Consider the following 13,617-nt stretch of genomic DNA (forward strand, 5'->3'; position numbering starts at 1 on the left):
GAGTCGCACGATATCTGAACCAAATTAGGAGAACAAGGAGACAACAACAAACAAGGAGAACAAGGATAATAAGAATCTGAGAATGTTCCAAGTGTAAGTTGATTGGACCTCTCCAATCAATGTGCGTGTGATACACACGCTTCATTTATCTTATAACTGGTATTTGAGGAATTCCTTTCACATCTTGCCCCGCCAAGTGTAATCAAATATTGCTGAACCACGAAGCTTATAGTTCAAACTTCAAAATCAGGAAATTCAGAGAGTTATAGGTGAGGTGGCCCAGAAAATATTTAAAAATTTTTCTTCAAGTATCATATTTGTTAAAACATTATTTGCTCATTAAAATTTCAAATTTGGTATAATATTCAGTTTTTTAATTAATTAATATACGGCGGTTCCCTCATAAATCATAATTTCCACTCATGACAAGACAGAAGATAAACCAACTACTAAAATTAGAGTGAGAATTTGTCATGAAATACAAGGTGTTGGGTGCACCCTGATATTTAATGATAGATTTAATGTGCAAGCACAGTAAACATTTGTTGTTTAGGCGATAAAGTGTGAATAATGATTGAAATTACAAATGATGGTTCTGATTTATATATAACTTTACTCATATTCAGTTTTTTGCTGCAGTTTGGGGAGGGAATTCATCAATATGTAATAGATTAGAATTAAACTTTGCCTATGAATAAATAAATAAGTAATCGAGAAGGTAGAACATGGGCTCTTCGGGGTTTTAAAGAAAATCTGCCTTAATCCGATAGACCGGAATTCCACGCAAACACACACAGGGACACGGAAACTATTACTGAAGTGGAGTGAAATGAATCAGATATTTGGGTGTTTGGGTGAAACCTAATTAATGTGCTGCCCTTGCTGCCACGTCACCTTACCAAACTGATCTGCCTGGAATTTTGGACTTTGTAGGAAAATCTAATTATATCCTTGATTGAATCATATCAGTAGTAAGAGTGGAATTATGAGCGTATAATTTGTTGGATATGTTCACATTCTTAAATTATCAGTTACATGACAGTTGATCATTGGCTACTCTCCATACAAAAGTCTTAGCACCTTGCCCCGTGGCTAGGGCCCAGTTACTGGTTTAGACTGTCTTTGGACCATAAATTGCTCTAACTATTGAAATTGATTCTTGACAAAAAAAGTCTATCGCAGGGCAATACTTATAACCCTCGAAAACGGGGTTTATAAGCATCTTATCAGATTCACATCGAACTAGCTGATTCATTTGAGATTGTTTATTTTTATAACATTAAAATAAGCACCAAACAAATATTTCAAACTCACAATCACAATAAAATTGGCTACCGTATCACATCGAACTAACAGTAACACATGAACTTAAAGTGTTATTAGATTAACAAGCAGACAACACGCTTCACAACAACTTCCAGCAGATAGTAATTCCTAGATAATTTCATCTGCAGGTGCGAATAGTAACTTAGACTTCATGGCTTCAGCAGAACACAGCTAGATAACCATGGCTAGCGTACCAGATCCTTCTTAGTTGGTGTTTGTCGCCATAGCAGTTATATTATCTTATGATAGAAACCTAATCGTTCACGGTAAAGAATCGTTCACATGTGACGTATTATTATAGTGAGCGTGATTTTTCCATATTAGACCTCCTCCCCCATAAACACTTTAAATTACACGTTTCCAACAGTTGAACAGTGGGCTACCATTTGTTGATTTGTAGGCTAGAGTAGTAGGCTGCAATCGATGACGGTAAAAACGAACTTAGAAACTGAGCCCTCAAAAACCTCCCGCGGCTAGTGGCAAACCCGAGTCCCGAGTCGGTTAAAAGAACGCACCCTCCAAAAATGTATGGTTCGTCGTTTTGGTCCTTTCCACCCGCTAATTCGATCATAGCATGTTACTAAACCAAACAAACTATTTCAGAACTCCGAAGTCCGACTCATGCATATCTTAGAATTTTATTAAGCTGCATACCTCAGCTTGGTGAATGATTTTCAGCGAAGATTCAAGCAATAAACAATTGTCAGTATTGTCCCCGAAAGATGATTTAAATTGGGTTTCGCAAACAGTAAAACTTTCAATTGTAAAATTGGGATTCTAACGCAATTTTTGGCCCGGAAAGTGGCACCTTACATTTTACAACGACCATGAGTAAGAAGGTCTATTCGAATTTCAAAAGTCTCATTGACGATCATGAGATTTGTATCTGAACAGACGTGATTTCTATTACTACGATATCCTGCAAAAAACATTAAAATTTAAATCGTACAACTGTAACGATCAGTTGCTCGTAAAACTTGCTCAAACATGTGAAGCGTTCTAGCTCCTCGAAAGTTGTTTATTTCTTTTGTTCACCCGCCAAAATGAGTGCTTCATGAGCTTTTACCGCAGTTAGAACAATGCAATGGAAATTTTTCAAATTCCATTTATAATACTGAATGTAGTTCACATTCTGGTCTCGTTGGCCTAATTTATTATTCTTCTCTTGTCTAAATCACTAGGTGAGAGAAAATTGATAATTATCAGCGGTCCCTGGATCGAAATAGGTAGTATAAGCTCTCCCCCTACCCCCTCTTTCTATCTCTCTCTCTCTCTCTCTCTCTCTCTCTCTCTCTCTCTCTCTCTCTCTCTCTCTCTCTCTCTCTCTCTCTCTCTCTCTCTCTCTCTCTCTCTCTCTCTCTCTCTCTCTCTCTCTCTCTCTCTCTCTCTCTCTCTCTCTCTCTCTCTCTCTCTCTCTCTCTCTCTCTCTCTCTCTCTCTCTCTCTCTCTCTCTCTCTCTCTCTCTCTCTCTCTCTCTCTCTCTCTCTCTCTCTCTCTCTCTCTCTCTCTCTCTCTCTCTTTCTGCTACGGTAGACGGTCGTTGGCCTCGGTAAGCGGAAAGACCTCTCGCTGGGCAACTCCCGCAGTTAGGAGCATACACTGCACTGAAATCCTAACCCTAACAAGAAATTATACCAACTTCCTTAAATGGTCATATCAGGTGATCGAGACAGTTTTCGCCAATATCTTGCCAGGGCCCAGGGGAGCATTTTGACCCTATGTCATGGGGTGATTCGGAAACAGCGTCCGAAAATACATCCATTCAAATTGGTCTTAACTGTCGGGGGCCCTTCGAGAAAAATCTCGAAGATCAAGTGTGAAGTGTAAACAATAAAGTGATTTAGCACGCTCGCATTAAGAAAACAATGATACAACAATTTTTAAAATCCGAGCAAGTTTAATTTTATATCGTGCACAGCTCCAACATAACATGAATAACAATTTAACAATATATATATAACAATATAATATAATAATAGGTAGTAGATTTTCATTCAGCATTATATATTATTTTATTGGGTTACTCATTGTTATTATTGTTGAACATGGAACCGCGTAGTCCGCACACGATTAGTTGATAAGCCTGTTTGACTCGTATCGGTATCAAATGTTTAACATTCGGTATCAAATGTTTAACATTCGATCTTTTCTAAGGTTTATACATAATAATGGCTGCAGTTAGTCATGGTTAAGTACTATTATATAACTTTTCAAGAGTTGATTAATCGTGAGATCGAGGTGATGATCCACATTAATCGTTAGTAGAAGGGCTTCATATAATAAACTTAGTCGAAATTTAAAAAGGCAGGATATTTAATAAGGAAGAAACTTGTTATCCGTGAAATCAAAGGCTTTTAGAAGCTAGTTTCTCAATTATTTGCTAAGTTATTCCCAGTAATCACTAATCGGTAATGTGGAACTTCCGCGCTAGACATTTGTCGCTTTTTTATTCGTTGACGATAATTTTATCTGTATGAAATATTGCATAACACATTATTCCGGACGAATAAACACCTCACATAGGACAAGCATCAATTAAATACACTTATGAGTATCATTCAGAGCCCACAGGTACAAGCCGGATAACATCCACAAAGATAGAATACTAAATACATACATTTTTAATTCTATAAAAGTTGTTTTATATTGCTATTGCAATCAAATTAACTGAATACTGAATACTGAATACTGAATACTGAATACTGAATACTGAATACTGAATACTGAATACTGAATACTGAATACTGAATACTGAATACTGAATACTGAATACTGAATACTGAATACTGAATACTGAATACTGAATACTGAATACTAAATACTGAATACTGAATACTAAATACTGAATACTGAATACTGATTACTGAATACTGAGTACTGAATACTGAATACTGAATACTGAATACTGAATACTGAATACTGAATACTGAATACTGAATACTGAATACTGAATACTGAATACTGAATACTAAATACTGAATACTGAATACTGATTACTGAATACTGAGTACTGAATACTGAATACTGAATACTGAATACTGAATACTGAATACTGAATACTGAATACTGAATACTGAATACTGAATACTGAATACTGAATACTGAATACTGAATACTGAATACTGAATACTGAATACTGAATACTGAATACTGAATACTGAATACTGAATACTGAATACTGAATACCGAATACTGAATACTGAATACCGAATACTGAATACTGAATACTGAATACTGAATACTGAATACTGAATACTGAATACTGAATTCATCAATTATAGTTTACTAAATATCGTGCCCAAAAATTGAGGCTACAGTAAACAAATATTCGATCTTGCTAGAGTATGTTGAGTAGAAAGAACAGATATCGTGAAGTTGGGTATGGCAAGTCCTTCGCCTCTTAGCGGGTGTCTTACCAACACTCAACCTGTCGATATAAAAGTCAGTAATGACCTGCTGCTCTTTAATAAAGGTCCTGCGTCGCCTAAACGCCGTACTCAATCGGAGAGAAGTGTCGGAGAGGGAGAGATAACACATTATTCGTGGGAAGTTTGTGCTTGCAGCACCGCCAGGCAGATGTGAGGGTTGAATCCTTGACCTTCCTCCGATCACAGTAGATGTATCCATTAGAGTCAAGTAGATGTTGAGATCCTGTCCGACCAGAGAATTGATTGATTAATTATACCGGCTTTTCTTTTGCCTTCTTTATCTTATTACAGGTCGTCGAAATTAACAGAATATTACTTACTACCGCATATCTGTTCATTCGTCAATCGATTTTTCAGACGGACATGTCTCAGTCTGTACTAACTTACTAATAACAGCAAATAAATGAGGTTAAACACAAAATTATTCTTTATAACAATAGTGGACTTTGAAATAACATAGAATCAGCAAAAGTTCCCTTTTTTAAAGATTGAAAACAAAAAAAATATGGATCGTCCTGTTCCAAGATTCGTATCTTTAAAAAATAAAAAGCAATCTTGGTGATCTGCCGATAGTTACAAAATTATTAACTAATGACGAGCCGATCCAAATTCAAACTCTATACAATTTATTTTGATCAACTCAATTAGATCGCGCAAGATTCACCGAAGCACAAAGCAATGATCATGCGATCAATATCATAACCAAGTCGTAAACTTTTAGTAGTAGCACTAATTATAGTGTAACTGTGATCAACCTCGAAATGTATGGAACTTGATTAGAATGTTTTCATTTCATACCACTTTCATTAGAATTTCATCCCACACTATAGAATTTTCTGACCGCAGCTAGATAAAAATAGAGATAGTATCTAAATTTTGGATATTATTTGCCAGACGTTACCTGACCAAGGACAAAAGGAAATCGCGGCACGTGTGGAATCGCGATTTTCCCCATTCTCCGCGACAAATCGCGATTTTTGACGTTTGCTGCGACAAATCACGATTTTCTCAGATCCTCGCGACAAATCGCGATTATTTCAGTTCTTCGCGACAAATTGCGCAATTCCCTTTAAAATTAAATCTGAGGACCAAATTAGCGCATTCTCCTTTATATCTGAGGGCTAAACATCACGTTCTTTATAACTATTTACTATAAGTAAATGGAACCAATCACATCCACAGCCTTCCGAATGTATGTACGGACTTTAGAAGCTCATAGTCATAATGATCAGGATTGCATGAAACATGAACAAACGTAGTTTTCAGAAAAACTTTGAAAAAATTTCGACTTAGAAAATGTTCGGTCCGAGTAATTCTCAATACGTACCTCTGATGTCAAAGCTCCCGCAAAGATGAGGAAATAAAATAATGTGTAATGTGTTACATGTTATGCATAAGGTTGGTTAGGCATAAGGTTAGTTAGGAGTTAATTTGTTAAGTGACATTGAATCATGAGATTTGGAACCATGAGAACATTGGTCAATTGTTAAGACAATCTTTGCCGACAACAGCTCATGTTCATGAGGGTAAAGGAAATTATATTTCTACGAACATAGTGATAGTGAAAAACTTATAGTTATACAAAGGATACCACAATGCTGGCAACATGCCTGACGCTACTAATACTATTTGGTTAAATTTGACCCTTGACCAGGTTTACTGCGTGAACCAAGTGGTAAGATTGCCGGCCGGTCAAACTTGGAACTGCTCTCCGTCGGACTGCCCACCATACAATACAGAGGAACTTGGAAGAAACTGTGATAACTACCATGTTCGAACTGACAGTCTACTTCAGTGAGGGAGCAAAGCCAGAACCGCGGTTGACCATTGTTAATGGTCTGGCCCGGCGCGCGCACTTGCCATTTCGAGAAGAAAGCGGCGCGCGCTACTTCGAAGAAATTTAGACGCGTAACATCCGTCAACAGAACCGGACAATCTAAACTTCCGGACTGTAAATACGGAGGTAAAGTCAAGATACGGAAAACTAATGGTACACATCTCGGAGGGCTCGAGGTAGTAATAACAAGGCAACAAGGTAAGATAATATAAGTATAACATGCATTTCATGACGTATGTGTGATGTGAAGTATTACTAATTACCTAGTTTTTGTTCTCCAAGTTTGACACACATAAAAAAAGTGTTTGTAGGGAATCGCACTACTTGCAAAATATTAGTATAACCGCACCTATATGTTCATTGTTTCCTTGCAAACGATTGAGTAAGCTGCATTTGTCGTTGTAGCGCGATGTGTTACTGTGCCGCGCCGCGCACTCAATGATGCTTCTCACAGCGACACAGATCGGCGAGATGCGCTACTGTGCCGCGCCGAGCTGAGATGAATTGACATCGTCAATTAACATTTGTCGGTACGAAAATGATCAACTTCGGTCTTCAAGACCGAAGTCTTGTCAGAGTACGACTATGGACAGATGGACTACGTTCTTGCTGGCCTGACACGCAACGTGAAACAATTTCACTCGTAGTTTGACGGATGTTACTCGTCTAAATTTCTTCGAAGTAGCGCGCGCCGCTTTCTTCTCGAAAGTGCTACGAAAGTGCTACGAAAGTGCTATGAAAGTGCTACGAAGTAGCGCGCGCCGGGCCAGACCATTAACAATGGTCAAACTCGTAGTTCGTTCACGGGACACTTGCAGTGTATCAAAATTAAAAATATTCAAGGATAATAAATATCTCTAAAATAATCCTAAAAATTATAAAATATGATTAATAAAATATCCTTAAATTATAAAACTTTGTATCACGTGGTGACCCCCACGGTCGCTTCACTATAGTGTATCGTCTTCGACGATACAGGGGAGCCGCGCACTTCGTGCGCGGCGGGTCATACAACGTATGACAAATAAAACTGGCATCACATGAATCCTCAATATAACAAAGCAACTATTACTAATGACAAAAGTTCCAAGTTAATGAAGTCATTCCCGATCTCATTTTTAAATCCCGGGATTCGGGAATCCCGACCGAAATAAATCCCGGGATTCCCGAAAATCGGGAAAAATTTCCCGGATTCCCGAAAATCGGGAATTTCCCGGGACTTCCCGGAAATCGGGATTCTCGAACATTAAAAGTTTGTTAAAACAAATGGTACCAATCCTGGAGTTCGACTACGAGTTTAATAAAAGTGTACTTGTAGGGGGTGCACGACGCGATATAAAAAATAAACTTGCTCGGATTTTAAAAATTGTTGTACTATTGTTTGTTGTTTTCTAGAGACTGTGAGAATTTTCACAATACCAAATTTGTCATACCTTTTTGGAAAGATCAGTGAATTTTGCCCATGTGCCATATTTGATGGTGCGCGGCTTTTGGAGCAGAAGTTGCTGTAAAAGTCGCGTAATTTGACCAAATTTGACAAAATTCGTTGATTTTTGTCGTATTATTTGGATATATCTTTGATCTTTAGTTCCTTGAATGGGATCATTCTGAAAATTGGCGAAGACCTTTCAATAACAAATAAGGCTTTCACAACTGTCCGAAAAATTTGGTGGATATCGGATTTGATATAGTAATAAAAATGTTGTAGCGCGATGCACTACTGGGTCGCGCGCGCATCAAATAATGCTTCTCGCAACCACCGTATGCAGATCGGCGACCACCGTATGCAGATCGGCGAGATGCGAAGGATTGACATCGTGAATCAATAAAAATGGGGCAAAATACAATGCTTTTAGCTGTAACATAATGTTTGATGGTTGGATATGCTTTAAATTTTTCGGACACTTTCCTTGTAAGTTTTTGTATCACGTGGTGACCCCCACTGTCGCTTCACTATAGTGGACGATACAGGGGGAGCCGCGCACTTCGTGCGCGGTTGTCATACGTTGTATGACCCGCCGCGCACGAAGTGCGCGGCTCCCCTTGTAGCGTCGAAGACGCTACAGTGAAGCGACCGTGGGGGTGACCACGTGATACAAGTGCGCGGCGGGTCATACAACGTATGACAAGTAAGTCTATGAGTAAGCTTACCAATTTTTGTTGCAATCGGAGGTCGGGAAGGATACTCAATATCTATTTGTTTGAAGAAAATTGTGCTGGCCGAAATTAGCGCTAAAAAACCTTGACGGATGTTACTCGTCTAAATTTCTTCGAAGTAGCGCGCGCCGCTTTCTTCTCGACGGCAAGTGCTACGAAGTAGCGCGCGCCGGGCCAGACCATTAACAATGGTCAATAAAAAACCATCCTACAGTCCATTGTATCACGTGGTGACCCCCACGGTCGCTTCACTTCGACGATACAGGGGGAGCCGCGCACTTCGTGCGCGGCGGGTCATACAATGTATGACAAACAGTCCACAGTCGGCATGCGCGGCTCACTGTCGATGGCGCACTACCTAGTACTTGAAGTAGTATATAGAGTGTCAATTGCAATTTTGATTAGAATTTTTTGGACTTAATTTCAATGAAGAGGATTTTATCAAAGACGTTAGCTCTGAGCTCGTGAAAAGATAAATCCATTGGTTGACGATGTCAACCCATCGAGATCGTTACCTGGGGACCCCAGGCTATTATGTTCATTAACCGAATAGAGATTAGGCGGAATGACAGGCTGAGCGCGGCCCAGTAACGAGATCGTTGCTCTGCTTCGCACAGCAACGATCGACGATGCGAAGCAAGAATGCTAGTTCGCGCGGCGCGTCGAAGCGGCGAAGTCCTCCAAATAAATCCCAAATCCACTGATATTTCATGATCCACCTCAGGTTGTTCATTGTTCATTGCTCTTTTGTTTTTGATTCTGAGTCATTATCTATATTTTGAATCTTCATCGTCGAGCAGTCAAAGCAGTTAACTCTGCCGAGTCAGGGTCTTCAGTGGTATTTTATTTGTCTTTGCGATGAGTGTTATATCATGATCATTTATTACCCAGCGTGAGCATCGAAGATTCGAGCATTATCAAGCTAATCTAGGCGCTAAAATTATTAAAATTACATTGCCTAAAATTTCCCGAAATTCGGGAAAATAAAAAAATTTCCCGGTCGGGAATTTCAGGTCAAAAATGAAAAATGGTCGGGAAATCCCTTGTCATACGTTGTATGACCCGCCGCGCACGAAGTGCGCGGCTCCCCCTGTATCGTCAGGACGAGCCATAGTGAAACGACCGTGGGGGTCGCAACGTGATACAATATTTTATCAATTCACCTAACCATGTGCTTTCGCGCCACTTCGGGCGCGCTTGTTCATTGTTTCACAAGTCAAGTTTTTACCGCCGTGAGGCGGGCGCGTGCTACTGTAAGCGCAAGGGCTCTGGATAGAGCAATTTTATCAATATCATAGACCGAGTATCTGTATAGACCAACTATTCAATATTTCGACGGTACGTATGTGTTGGGGGACTTCGCCGCTTCGACGCGCCGCGCGAGCTAGCATTCTTGCTTCGCATCGAAGCATCGTCGATCGTTGCTCTGCTTCGCAGAGCAACGATCTCGATGGGTTGACATCGTCAAATAACGTATGTGTTGACATACGCTGTAACCCCGGCCCTTTTGAGCGCGCGCGAAGCGCGCGCGGCCGGCCGGCGTGCACGAGAGGTATATACAACGTGTAGCAACGTATGTGATACTAGTACTACTAGTACTACTGGTATGTGATACGTATGTTAATTATTATACTACTTATACGCATAGTTAATTTACAAATATCATAGGTACACAATAATGACTTACTTATGATTAGCACGGAATGCTTTTTATTAATTACTATTAGTAATTAATTACTAAGCTAATTATTCTGAACGTTATTTACCCTTGACATAGAAAGAAAACGATCATTTTTATATTTCTTGAATTAAATTGGCAGTTATATCCACAAATAACATTATTACATACAGTTTGAAGGTCCCACCTGAATTTAAACGAATATGAATTAGGGATCCCGACGAATAACTCAACTAGTCCTGAAAAGCAGCTGTAACTGATAACTGTTCATATTTTTGGTTCATAATTTATAGAATCATTTGTCTTTGCTTACGATGGAGTCTGACTCTTTCCTTAAAATGTGTAAAAATACGCTTATCACGAACAATTAAGTCTTCGTGGGACCCCAGGCTATTATGTTCATTAACCGAATAGAGATTAGGCGGAATGACAGGCTGAGCGCGGCCCAGTAACGAGATCGTTGCTCTGCTTCGCACAGCAACGATCGACGATGCGAAGCAAGAATGCTAGTTCGCGCGGCGCGTCGAAGCGGCGAAGTCCTCCAAATAAATCCCAAATCCACTGATATTTCATGATCCACCTCAGGTTGTTCATTGTTCATTGCTCTTTTGTTTTTGATTCTGAGTCATTATCTATATTTTGAATCTTCATCGTCGAGCAGTCAAAGCAGTTAACTCTGCCGAGTCAGGGTCTTCAGTGGTATTTTATTTGTCTTTGCGATGAGTGTTATATCATGATCATTTATTACCCAGCGTGAGCATCGAAGATTCGAGCATTATCAAGCTAATCTAGGCGCTAAAATTATTAAAATTACATTGCCTAAAATTTCCCGAAATTCGGGAAAATAAAAAAATTTCCCGGTCGGGAATTTCAGGTCAAAAATGAAAAATGGTCGGGAAATCCCTTGTCATACGTTGTATGACCCGCCGCGCACGAAGTGCGCGGCTCCCCCTGTATCGTCAGGACGAGCCATAGTGAAACGACCGTGGGGGTCGCAACGTGATACAATATTTTATCAATTCACCTAACCATGTGCTTTCGCGCCACTTCGGGCGCGCTTGTTCATTGTTTCACAAGTCAAGTTTTTACCGCCGTGAGGCGGGCGCGTGCTACTGTAAGCGCAAGGGCTCTGGATAGAGCAATTTTATCAATATCATAGACCGAGTATCTGTATAGACCAACTATTCAATATTTCGACGGTACGTATGTGTTGGGGGACTTCGCCGCTTCGACGCGCCGCGCGAGCTAGCATTCTTGCTTCGCATCGAAGCATCGTCGATCGTTGCTCTGCTTCGCAGAGCAACGATCTCGATGGGTTGACATCGTCAAATAACGTATGTGTTGACATACGCTGTAACCCCGGCCCTTTTGAGCGCGCGCGAAGCGCGCGCGGCCGGCCGGCGTGCACGAGAGGTATATACAACGTGTAGCAACGTATGTGATACTAGTACTACTAGTACTACTGGTATGTGATACGTATGTTAATTATTATACTACTTATACGCATAGTTAATTTACAAATATCATAGGTACACAATAATGACTTACTTATGATTAGCACGGAATGCTTTTTATTAATTACTATTAGTAATTAATTACTAAGCTAATTATTCTGAACGTTATTTACCCTTGACATAGAAAGAAAACGATCATTTTTATATTTCTTGAATTAAATTGGCAGTTATATCCACAAATAACATTATTACATACAGTTTGAAGGTCCCACCTGAATTTAAACGAATATGAATTAGGGATCCCGACGAATAACTCAACTAGTCCTGAAAAGCAGCTGTAACTGATAACTGTTCATATTTTTGGTTCATAATTTATAGAATCATTTGTCTTTGCTTACGATGGAGTCTGACTCTTTCCTTAAAATGTGTAAAAATACGCTTATCACGAACAATTAAGTCTTCGTGGGACCCCAGGCTATTATGTTCATTAACCGAATAGAGATTAGGCGGAATGACAGGCTGAGCGCGGCCCAGTAACGAGATCGTTGCTCTGCTTCGCACAGCAACGATCGACGATGCGAAGCAAGAATGCTAGTTCGCGCGGCGCGTCGAAGCGGCGAAGTCCTCCAAATAAATCCCAAATCCACTGATATTTCATGATCCACCTCAGGTTGTTCATTGTTCATTGCTCTTTTGTTTTTGATTCTGAGTCATTATCTATATTTTGAATCTTCATCGTCGAGCAGTCAAAGCAGTTAACTCTGCCGAGTCAGGGTCTTCAGTGGTATTTTATTTGTCTTTGCGATGAGTGTTATATCATGATCATTTATTACCCAGCGTGAGCATCGAAGATTCGAGCATTATCAAGCTAATCTAGGCGCTAAAATTATTAAAATTACATTGCCTAAAATTTCCCGAAATTCGGGAAAATAAAAAAATTTCCCGGTCGGGAATTTCAGGTCAAAAATGAAAAATGGTCGGGAAATCCCTTGTCATACGTTGTATGACCCGCCGCGCACGAAGTGCGCGGCTCCCCCTGTATCGTCAGGACGAGCCATAGTGAAACGACCGTGGGGGTCGCAACGTGATACAATATTTTATCAATTCACCTAACCATGTGCTTTCGCGCCACTTCGGGCGCGCTTGTTCATTGTTTCACAAGTCAAGTTTTTACCGCCGTGAGGCGGGCGCGTGCTACTGTAAGCGCAAGGGCTCTGGATAGAGCAATTTTATCAATATCATAGACCGAGTATCTGTATAGACCAACTATTCAATATTTCGACGGTACGTATGTGTTGGGGGACTTCGCCGCTTCGACGCGCCGCGCGAGCTAGCATTCTTGCTTCGCATCGAAGCATCGTCGATCGTTGCTCTGCTTCGCAGAGCAACGATCTCGATGGGTTGACATCGTCAAATAACGTATGTGTTGACATACGCTGTAACCCCGGCCCTTTTGAGCGCGCGCGAAGCGCGCGCGGCCGGCCGGCGTGCACGAGAGGTATATACAACGTGTAGCAACGTATGTGATACTAGTACTACTAGTACTACTGGTATGTGATACGTATGTTAATTATTATACTACTTATACGCATAGTTAATTTACAAATATCATAGGTACACAATAATGACTTACTTATGATTAGCACGGAATGCTTTTTATTAATTACTATTAGTAATTAATTACTAAGCTAATTATTCTGAACGTTATTTACCCTTGACATAGAAAGAAAACGATCA

The sequence above is a fragment of the Bolinopsis microptera genome, chromosome 11 (genome assembly GCF_026151205.1).
Source record: "Bolinopsis microptera isolate Bmic1 chromosome 11, MBARI_Bmic_1.0, whole genome shotgun sequence".
Classification (NCBI taxonomy): domain Eukaryota; kingdom Metazoa; phylum Ctenophora; class Tentaculata; order Lobata; family Bolinopsidae; genus Bolinopsis; species Bolinopsis microptera.